Source organism: Charadrius vociferus, unplaced genomic scaffold, assembly GCF_000708025.1.
Source record: "Charadrius vociferus isolate BGI_N301 unplaced genomic scaffold, ASM70802v2 scaffold314, whole genome shotgun sequence".
In the NCBI taxonomy this organism is placed as follows: Eukaryota; Metazoa; Chordata; class Aves; order Charadriiformes; family Charadriidae; genus Charadrius; species Charadrius vociferus.
The window spans coordinates 1,011,808-1,022,986 of record NW_009648241.1 but is presented as its reverse complement, the minus strand read 5'-3'; the positions used below and the strand labels follow the sequence as shown (position 1 = coordinate 1,022,986).

Sequence of the window (11,179 nt, the reverse complement as noted above, 5' to 3'; positions counted from 1 at the left end):
GGGGGGGGGGAGGGAAGGAAAAAGGAATTCCAGGTCAAACAACCCCATTTGATTAAGAGGCTGTACAAGTGCCAAACGTCATGCTAAGAAAAGAGCACAATCTCTATTTAAAGTTATTCAGAAGGTAGAGCTAAAATATTTTGCTGATAGCCATAGTACAGAGCTCTTTGCATATCTTGCCAATAATGCAAAAATAATTCTACAAAAATCACATGTAGCCTTTCATTTATTTCTTTTGCATTAATCATCTAGGTTAGAGGCTTTTTACATAGTAATACTAGGGACAATTAAGTCTGTTTAACACAGAGACAGATGCCAGATGTATGCATGTAACAGTTACAGAGGAAGCATATGCATAGTATCAACTCTACAAATAGTCGGGCTCCCTAGGCACTCGACAGTTTTGAAGCTAAGGGAGGGAATGTTTTTATGTTATAACATTTTCCCTTGGTGGTAGCAAATTAGCTGCCTTGTATCCATCTTCAGCTGGAACTGCAGAGAGTCACTTGAGAGCTTACAAATAAGTTTAGAGCTCTGCTAAACTGTTTCTTAGATACCTGAGAAGTGGGATACATACCATGCGTATGCTGTAGCAGGTAGACTTAAAAAAAAATGTTGTTTTTTTTTCCTTAAAATAATTTTTTCTTACCTTAATTCTGTACAGCATTTATTCAATGTCAGACTGAACCTTACTTTCAGATATGGTACTGCACACACAATTTTTTTCTCCTTGGGAATTAAAGCAATTCCTTCTCTGAAAGAAAACCAAAGTGAAGTTATGTTTTTATCAGGAAACCCAGAGACTGTTTTTGAAAAACCATGCAGTAGATATTTGGGCTCAGTTTTCTATGCTTCCCATTACCTGTGATACTAAGAATTCAAGTCAATAATACCTGTACAGTTCTCTTGTCTTTTCTTTTCAATTGAGCAAAAAGGTTGGAAGGAGGGGGAGCCATTAAAATCAATTCATGGCATAAAGCACAAAGGAAATTCTAAATCAAGGAAATATTATAGTCATAAGTTCCAGTAAATGAAAAGGACTCTTTGAAATGCCCCAAGAGAGTTGAACATGATCCACGTCTAGAAAAGGTTTTACTGCATTTTACATCATGTCTGCCCCACTTCTAGGGGTGTAGTGTCTTCATCACTTCTACAGAGTGAAGATTTTCTTAAAGGTAGTCAATAGATTGGCACTGATTGACATATTCTGAATCTTTCAGCAGCTTCAAAGGTATCAGCTGCACATTTTACTTGTTTTGCCAGAACAGTGTTTAACTTACCTAATGTCTCAATGTTGGTTCTCCTTTGTAGGGTGTTCAGATAGGTAAGCTGAGGGCACAGCTAAAAGAAAGTACCCTGAATGCATCTTACTTGGTGGTGATGTTTGTAATTAGCCTTTAATTCTATCTCCAGGACTAAAATACATTTTTTATAAGGACATGATGAGGGCTCAGATTAGGGGTTGCTAGAGACCAGAAAAATATCTTTTAACAGCAAGCTTAAAAAGTGAAGATATTACTGAAAACAATGAACACATAATGACAACATCTTTGGAAATAGTTCCCAAATCACCAATTTTTCTTAAAGATATGTTTTGTCACATCACAGTACTCTGACATCAATACAAAAGTTGAAGCTATAACAAATGCAAAGATGACAAGTAAAAAGATGACTCTCAGTTGAGCAGCTCAGCTGCTGCAAATAAAAGTAACTAACAGGAGAGATTTTCTGTATTAGTGTTAATATCTATAATCTTCTCAACCCTTGAAATACAAGAAGGCAATCTGTAACGTAAGGTTCTTGATGAAGGATCTGGGGAAAAGAAGTTGTAAATATTCTGAAGTCATCTTCAGTAAGTGTCGTTCAGAAATTCATTTATAGTTCATGGAGAAACTCAAAATATGGTATTGAATCTGTTTACATGCACAATTCTTTTTGCCAAACTAATTATATTTAAAGAGTCAGATTTGAAAAAGGCATCCTTAATTATTTTTTCTGATTGATCTAATTGGACTACTATCCAGGCAGAAAGCTAAGCAGAATAGCATTATGAAATTCAAATTCCTAAGAGAATGCAGGTGCATCATAAACTGGCATAAGGGTAATCCCATTTTGCAAATCTATTTTGAAGGTGGTAATAAAACACAACCCCAGCAATCTGCTAAACAATAGTCTAGGGCACCATCTAATCAAACAATAATGAATATGTTACTTATCATAGGATAGGGGAGATTCTATATGAAGCTCTTAAATAATTTCTTTTTTCCTAAGAAGGTATTTCTGTATCAGTATGTCCAAGTCAGAGTTCCTTAAGATGCCTAGACAACTTCAGGGTTTCTCTGAGAGCATCAGCATCATGAAAAGTGTTCTTCCTCCTGCTCTGTCAGAGGCATTGTACCTCCCACAAAGTCCAACGTATATGACCCATCTACGACATCAACCTTTTGAAGCAGAGAATGATACCCAGTGGGCTTTTCCATCTACCAGTATAAAACAGACATGGTCTCATTATGTCTGGTAAAAGAGATTTTGAATGTAAATCTAGGCATGCTGGCAGGAATGTGGAGGAAACTACTCTCTTTCACCAAAGTGGACAGATTTTGAGTGGTTCATCATCCACATAGCCTTTAGTCATTTTTTCCGAGACTTTGTACAGGAAAACAGATAGCATTTGAAAAGCTTTACTGCATTGATTCTGTTTTGGGCAAAATCATGCTCCTACACAGAACCTGACAGACTTCCATTCAAGAGAGTCTACCTATAGTCAGACTGTAAACAGAGCCATCAAAAGGACATGGAAACAGATTTCTTCAGAAGCCTGTCATGTCTCTCTCCTCCGTGGCACCCTCATCAGTCAATGTCTGTAAACAAGTTGTCATATCCAAATTTGAGACAAACTTACACAGCAAAAAGCTTGGTGCCTTTTAATTAAAGATTTGTATACTGAGATAATTGGCAGCTGGTGAGGAAGGCTCAGTGGTGTAATATATAGCTAATCGTTGGTGGCTTGACGGTGTGACAGATGGGGATAGCTTCTTTAAATTATGGAGCTTTTATATTGGTATTTTCAGGAAATGTCAACAGCATGATTATATTTTCACTAATGGTGTCTTTCCTTCCCATTCATTGCTTTTGTTAGTCATAATCACTTGTTACCTCTTGTCTCTAAATGTAAAATCTATTAATATTCGTATAGGATGCCTCACAGTGGGCCTGGTTAATGACTGGATTCCTAAACATTGTCACAGTACAATATAGAGAGTTAGCATTAAATACATATTACAAATTAGATATGGAAATTATTGATATTATATTTTTTACTAGCTCGCTATAAAGTTCGTAACAAAGAATGTGAATATTATGCAAATTCTGCAAATGCTTACACAAATTCAGTTAGGATTCAGATTTAAGAGTCATTGCATTTTTAGGTGCCAGTACTGAAACAATCCCACTGTAAAGTCTGTGGAACTGCCTTGATCAAGCGTAGGGAAACATGTTATATTAAAAATGTTCTTTCTAACAGATCCATAAACCTGTTCTCTTCTGTTAATTACTGCAGTTTTGTTTCTCTTCTTTTCCAGGAAACAGCTTTTGGGCTCTACAACAAAGATTTGCTGTTTAAAACTATGAATCTGTCAGATCACTTAAGTTTCCCTGTAGCTTCTCAGCTAAGCACAGGGCTGGCATAGCTAGCTTTTGTACCTTTCCTTCCCACAGCCGTGGTCTAGGAAGAGGTTTTTATGGTGGGATGGGGAAGAGGCCAAAATATCTGTTCATTTCTGTCACGTGGTCTTTTTACTGCAAATTAGAGTAGGTGCCAGCCTGACTTACAGGCAAACTTTGGCAACCAGAACTGAGTGTCCATTCTCAGCCTCTCCTCTTTCTCCCCTGATAGGAAGAAATGAGACACCCTTTTTACTAGTCAGACATTTTTAGTTCACTGTCAACTATAAACTTCTGTGTTTCTAACTTTGAGAAGCATAGTGAAAAATTTCAAGGGCCGTGAGATGTGCCTGGGCCACAGATAGAAATTGGTTTTTGGCTGTGGGAGTTTCGACATTGTTGTGAATTTTGGAAGAAGAGCCTATCCCTGTCTGTGACTCACAGGTCTGATTTGCCTCCAGAACAGCAAGGCAGAGGCCAAAGACCCATTGTTGGGATCTGTGGACCAGCCCGCTGTGAGGATGGAAAATTTTCAGGTAACAGAAATGTTTTCTTGCTCTTACACTGTCTTTAAAGAAAAATATCTGATTGCCATTAAATCGTAAGCATGAATTTAAAGCATACTTCCATAAGAAAAATGTTCAGTATTCTGTAGTGCACCATGTAACCCTGAAATATTTCTCCAATATTTATGGTTTGGGACAAATGTGAACTTGAATTAAATCCAGAGGCCCACCATCTTTTTAAGTGTTTTGTGCCATGTCAATATGAAAAATATATTCTCTTTATCCTGTGTCCAGAAAACAAGCAAAGAAACACCAAAAAAAAAACCCAAACAAAACCCCAACAACCAACAATGGGGAAACTGTGTAAAGACTACAGACCTCAGAAGCTTATAGTTATAATGTCAGGAAAAGACCATGAGATCCAAGAGGTTTAAAACAGTGGCAGTCCATTCTCATTTTACTGCCAGTCATTTTGCTAATCTGAGCAGCATAATTGCTTTGCCTAACTGAAAGGAGCCTTTAAACAGACAAGCCAATATAAATACTCAGATTGGAGACAGCTCTGTTTAATAACAGCAAGCATGTGTATAGAAGTATTTGTTTACCTCTGCTCATTTATGTCAAAATCAATTGTAATTAAACAGGAATCCACCCACAGTAGTAGTACTTTAGATGATTGTTCTCATCAGAAGTGTCATATAGCCCTAGTGTTTAGGACATGTCAAAGCAGCCCATTATTTTTCTCCTTTAATAAATACCTACTTATAGTCTTTTCAGTTCTTCAGTAAAAGCAATTGCCTGTCTCAAATAAAATAATAAGACACCATTTCACCAGAAAAGCATTTCACCATAAACCATAAAAAAGTAAGATACCAGTTCTGGGAGGTTTTCTGGAATTACTGAATTTCTGGAAGGCAGAGTTATTTATATTCTCTATTAGACATTAGATGCCATTTATTGTCCATCTGTTTACGCATATATACAGAAAATACAGATCTGTCATATCTATTCAAAGTATTAAAATATATAAAACATATTTTATTAGTTTGAATCAAGTACTGGTGTGGGTTTTTTTACACCATATGTTTGTGGATAGACCAGAGAAATATAAGCTACAGAGGATTTTACACCTTGTTTCATTATTGAGTGTATTCTATATGGAAATATTTTCAATAATGAACACAAATTCACAACATCAAGGGTGAAATGAATCTGTCTCCTAGGGAAGTCAATGTGAGCTCCATGAATGCATTCAAAGGCAGATCTTTTTTTTTTGTAATGTGAAACAAGGGTCAAAAAACATGTGCATTACTGTTCACTCTGTAATGCAATGAAGAATAGAACATTTCAAGAGTGAAGGTAGATCATATCAGCAGTGTGAAACTGTACACTTCAAAAAAAAAAAAAAAAGACAAACATTTTGGAATGGGTCCTCCAGTGTATTTTCTATTTGGACCTGTTAGTTGATAGCCATTCTGGTCAACTGAGTCAGCCAGTGAGCCATCCCTGACAACTAATGACTATGTTTTAGCTTCCATATTTATAGAAAAGAAGAAAAAAAAGCCAATTAGGAGGAGGTGTTTATATAATAGTAAAAGCTAGATGTCACCTGTTGAAAGTGAAAAAAAGAGTAAATAAGTAAAATATCTGAAAGATAGGTTAGCATTTCCTAGGACAATTAAAAATAATGAAAACTACTGACATTTTAAAATATTCAGTGTTATTCATGTGTATATATTCTTGTTTAGCCTCCATTGATGGTGATAAAAGCTACATTTTTTTACATTTTGTGAGTAAAAAGTTCTTAGAAAAGAATGCACTTGAATGAGTGTTTACCAGGTCAAATCTGACAAATTATAATGATCTGAACTCCGTCTGCCTTGTTTAACTTCAAATACAATTTGATAACATCATCTGCAGGTTTTGGGAGGAATACGATTGTATAGGTCTAGGTCTAGGTCTATGTATATGGTCCAGGCTTGCACATAGGGGAAATAAGATTTTAAACATATGTGTATACACATATATTTACATATATATATATGTATATATAAAAGCATATATGTAGATGTGCATATACATATATTTAAAGTCTGATTATCTCTGTACATAAGCCTGGACATTTACTTTTACATGTGGAGTACTTTGATACAGAGTATAGTGTTCTTCATCACATAAACATAGTACATGAAATATTTCTTGAAAATATTTGTATGCTGACGTTTTATGTATGTGTATTGTTTACTTTTCATTTGCTTTTCTGCTTTGTGTGCTTATGTGTAATTTAAATAATCATATATTTACATATATATATATATATGTATATATAAAAGCATATATGTAGATGTGCATATACATATATTTAAAGTCTGATTATCTCTGTACATAAGCCTGGACATTTACTTTTACATGTGGAGTACTTTGATACAGAGTATAGTGTTCTTCATCACATAAACATAGTACATGAAATATTTCTTGAAAATATTTGTATGCTGACGTTTTATGTATGTGTATTGTTTACTTTTCATTTGCTTTTCTGCTTTGTGTGCTTATGTGTAATTTAAATAATTAGGGTCCAATTAAATTAGAAAAAAAAATATTGTATTTATTAACTTGGTTTGGCTACATTGAGTCACTGTTTAGAAAGAAATAATTCTTGAGTTTCTTCTTTGTTATCATTATGCAAATTTCATATAATTAGTGAGTCAAACTAAGATATCTCAGCTTTAGCTATTGAAAGGAGCCAGCTATCTAAAGCATTAATTAATTAACTTTATAGTGCAATATATTTAGGGTGAAATCAATACCCATATTTAATTCTGTTCACAATATTTATGAAGAAAGTGTAGGAAAGTAAAGATAGCACAATAAAAGTATCTTTTGCTTTAAGCTTTCTACAGAAAGCAGATGTTAAATATAGCTCCTCTGGTAATATATAATAAAATATGTAAGATATGTCTTATGTTGCACCAAAATACATACCTTGCATTGCATTTTATATGTTGCCAACATAACTTTCATCCTACACCATCTTAAATGTCATACATTTCCTATCTAGGTGACTGTTGTTTCCACATAGCTTGTTTCCTTTTCTTTGTATGGCTGATAATTTAGCAGTTCTATTTTAGAGTATGTTCTCCCCTAAGTGCATAAAGCACTTCTGACTGTTTACCCTTAAAACTCCAGAGAGTTAGGAAAACCTCTAGGCTGCTTCTGTTTATTGTACACACTTGCACTGTTAAGGGTTTATTTTCAACAGGAGGGAGACAAGTATGGAGATAAAGACCGATGGTGCATATCACTCTACCAGCACATCCTGCTGTACAGCACAGTGTATGACCTATTTTACATACATATATATTTATATATTTACCTTTAAATTGATTCTATTCTCTCATATATACTAATTTGGCCCTTGGTGGTGATAGTTCACTTTGTGTTTATGGTTTCTGCTGCTAGTACAAAAGTGCCCGTTCAATTTTCTTCACTGTCTGCTAGCTGTCGCAGTCAAAATTACAGGCTAATGGTGAGATGAGCAGCTTATAATGTATGATAATCAATACTCAAAATCCGTTTCCTATGATGTGACATAAAAGAGTGAAGTGAAAAGACGCAGATTTTCAAGACTAGGGCATGAAAGCTCATGCAATGCAAGTAGTTTTCACTTCAAGGTCATTCAGTATTTGTTTCTTCTACTTTTTTGGCTTCATATTTAATTCAGTCACAGCTAGGATGCCCAGGGAGCAGAAATGGAAAGTTAGTCGATACTGTGAGTATGAATGTAAGCATAAAAACTGCTTTAGCAAATGCAGGAAATGAGAAGGGGAAGGAAGACATGCCATGCAATATATATATACTATACATGGTATATAATAGGTATCTCTTTTACTTAGAGATTATGAGAAAACTGTATTTTTATTGGCTGTAATGAGTAATGTAAATACCGCATAAGAGTTATCCTCATACCCAACGCATATGTACGCACATGCACAAAAGCTAAGAATTTAAAATCTTAGAACATAACTTGATTGTAACAGAATTAACCTAATCAGTCTTGAAAATCTCAAAGCATAGTTTTTGGCACAGTACTGAATATCTAGTGTAGCTAATTTCTTTCCAGTGGCTAAGATCTTCTCTGATCGTAACCTTTCATCTGAAGTTTGTTCATTTCAATCTCAGTTCAGGGAATAATTTTATTATTATTTTTTTTAAACAAATGGAGTTCAGTCAAATTTTAGAACAAGAGACAGTATTGAAATAGAATTTCACAGTTGTGTATTTCATATGAATAACTATATGTTGTAAATAGCATAGAATTGCATATACATATATAAACAGTTATTTAATGTATTTGAAAATAATATGACACAGAACCACTAACTGAAAGGCGGGAAGGGTTTCCCTCCTACAGGTGGTCTTTCTGTGGTTTAATGAAATAAGCTGTAATGTATTAGAATCTTTCCAACCGTGTTCACTGATGGTCTCCCAGTACACTATGAGCTCTTGACACATTAAAAATTATTAGAAAGTTTTACAGGAAGTGCTACTTTTTTTTTTTTTTTTTTTTCTGTGAGAAAGAAAGAAGCAAAAAGAAGTCCTGCTTTGATGGAATAATTGAAAAGAGAGGGAGCAGCAGAGAGAGGTGTCGGTCCATTGATTGTGCAGTCCTGAGCACTTCGCGGTACCTAACGTGCAGTATGTTTTTATTGTCATCTTTTGGTAAAAAGGCATGAGAATTATTTAGAAAAATATTATACAAAGGATAGTTAAGTTTACAAAATAAAACTGCTGGAAAGCTGATTAATTGCTTAGGGAAACTTTAAAAAGTGCCAGAAAACCTTTACTCAACATTGTCATGAATTCCATACAAGAGAAAATAAATTTAAATATGGTTAGGGAAAATCCTAGATAAAACACTTGTTATTTCTCCTTACTATGTAGGTCCACTTTTAAAGCTAGAAGCTGAGCTTTCCACAAATCTATTCCGTAGGATTAGGAGGAAGAGACAAAACAACAAAATTAATTAATAGCAAGTAGGGTAGGATGGCTCTACAGTGGGATCTGGATAGGCTGGATCAATGGGCTGAGGCCAATAGTATGAGGTTCAACAAGGCCAAGTGCTGGGTCCTGTGCTTGGGTCACAACAACCCCATGCAGAGCTACAGGCTTGGGGAAGAGTGGCTGGAAAGCTGCCTGGCAGAAAAGGAGCTGGGGGTGGTTGGTCAACAGCAGCTGGTCAAGACCCTTCTGGATCACATCCCTTTCCTCTAGTGAATCAACTGCACCTCTCAGCTTGGTGCAAACTTCAAACTTGCTGAGGGTGCACTCAATCCCACTGTCTATGTCATTGATGCAGATATTAAATAATGTTGGTCCCACCATGGACCCTTGAGGGACACTACTCATTACTGGTTTCTACTTGGACATCGAGCCATTGACTGTAACTCTTTACATAAACCTTCCAGACAATTCCTTATCCATCTAACAGTCCATCCATCAAACCCATACCTCTCCAATTTAGCAGCAAGAATATTGTGAGGGACTGTATAAAGGCCTTACAGAAGTCTAGGTAGATGACACCCATAGCTCTTCCCTCCATTGTAGAAGGCCACTAGATTAGTCAGGCACAATCTGCCCTTGGTGAAGCCTGTCTCTAATCACCTCTCTGTCTTCTGTATCTTTTCATATATATTCTAGGAAGATCTGTTCCATGATCTTACCAGGCACAGATGTGAGGCTGAGTCACCTCTATGAATTTTATCTTTAAAAAAATTCTGTTACATTCTTCTCCTCAAGAATCACTCTGTGTTCTCCTCTCTCCATGTCTCATTCTCTCTTGCCTTTGATATTTTTTTAGAGCTTACACCAACCTTAGATCTTCAACTCTTCAATGAATGGAGCATGTATACAGAATGACACTTTCTAGCAGAAGTATCAGTTCTGAGTAAATTATCTCACCCTGATTTAACTGATCATTGTGACATAACAAAATTTGATTTAAATTTAAGTCTTATTTATTCATGTCTTTTTAGAAATGTGAACAGTTAAAGCTGTTTACACTATTGGATTCTCATAGACCACCTCTGGTGTTTCTTCTGTGTCAGGGTTCTGCAGTGAAACTGTCCATGAATATGGTGGTGATATTATAAGGTTATTAGAAATTTATTTTCTAATTTAGAAAGATGATGATCACTTAAATTTTCCCTGTCTTTGGGTCAACAAGTTTGTTTTGCTTTTTCTGAGGATCTGTTGTGCATGTCTGTGTGTGCTCTTCATCCTTACATTTAAAGGTTTACTCTTAGTTTTTTGTCTAACAGGAATTCCATGCATTTTGTAAATACTGAATTTGTCAAATAAAATGAATATTTTAATCCATCTGCCCATTTTGTGGAAGAAAATGCTTAATAGCTAAACACTAATGTATAGCTGATTGAAACTTACAGATGACAAAAAGATTTATGCTATCAGTATTGACTAGAGAGTACTGAGAAGAAGAAGAAAAAGAAAGCAACTTGGATCAGAGTTATGTTTTTCTACAAAACAGATTTCAGATGTCTTTTTGGATTTTTTCTTATGCCTGATGTTGGGTTAGAGTCATGTGTACAATTATAACATGGTAAATGGCGGCCCAAACATATTCTATTAGTCTAAAATGACAGACAAGCTAAGGTGTTTAAAGCAGAAAGTTTCCTTTATGTCTTTAAATTGCAGAACAGAAAATATAAAAAATTATGTTCTTAAAATGTAGTGAATAAAAAAAAATCTTATTTAACTATATTCTTTGAAAGAAATAAGAATATAGAAATCCTATCTGAAAACATTATCAGTTCAAATAGTGTGTCACGGTTTGTCATTCTTCCGAATTGTATGTATTGAGCAAATCCATTTTCACTTACTTGCACCAAAATAAAAAAGGGGAAAACTGATTATATGATCCGTACTCACATCTAATAAAATTGCAATATGCACTTTCTGACAAGCTTATATTTAATGCATACTGATGGAAAATT

At 35.0% G+C, this 11,179-nt stretch overlaps 1 protein-coding gene across 1 annotated transcript in view; it reads left to right on the top strand.

The window, feature by feature from the left end:
• The window catches only part of PCDH17 (protocadherin 17), a gene marked incomplete at its 5' end in the record, with an annotated part of 88,091 nt that overhangs the window by 75,113 nt on the left and 1,799 nt on the right, over window positions 1-11,179 (top strand).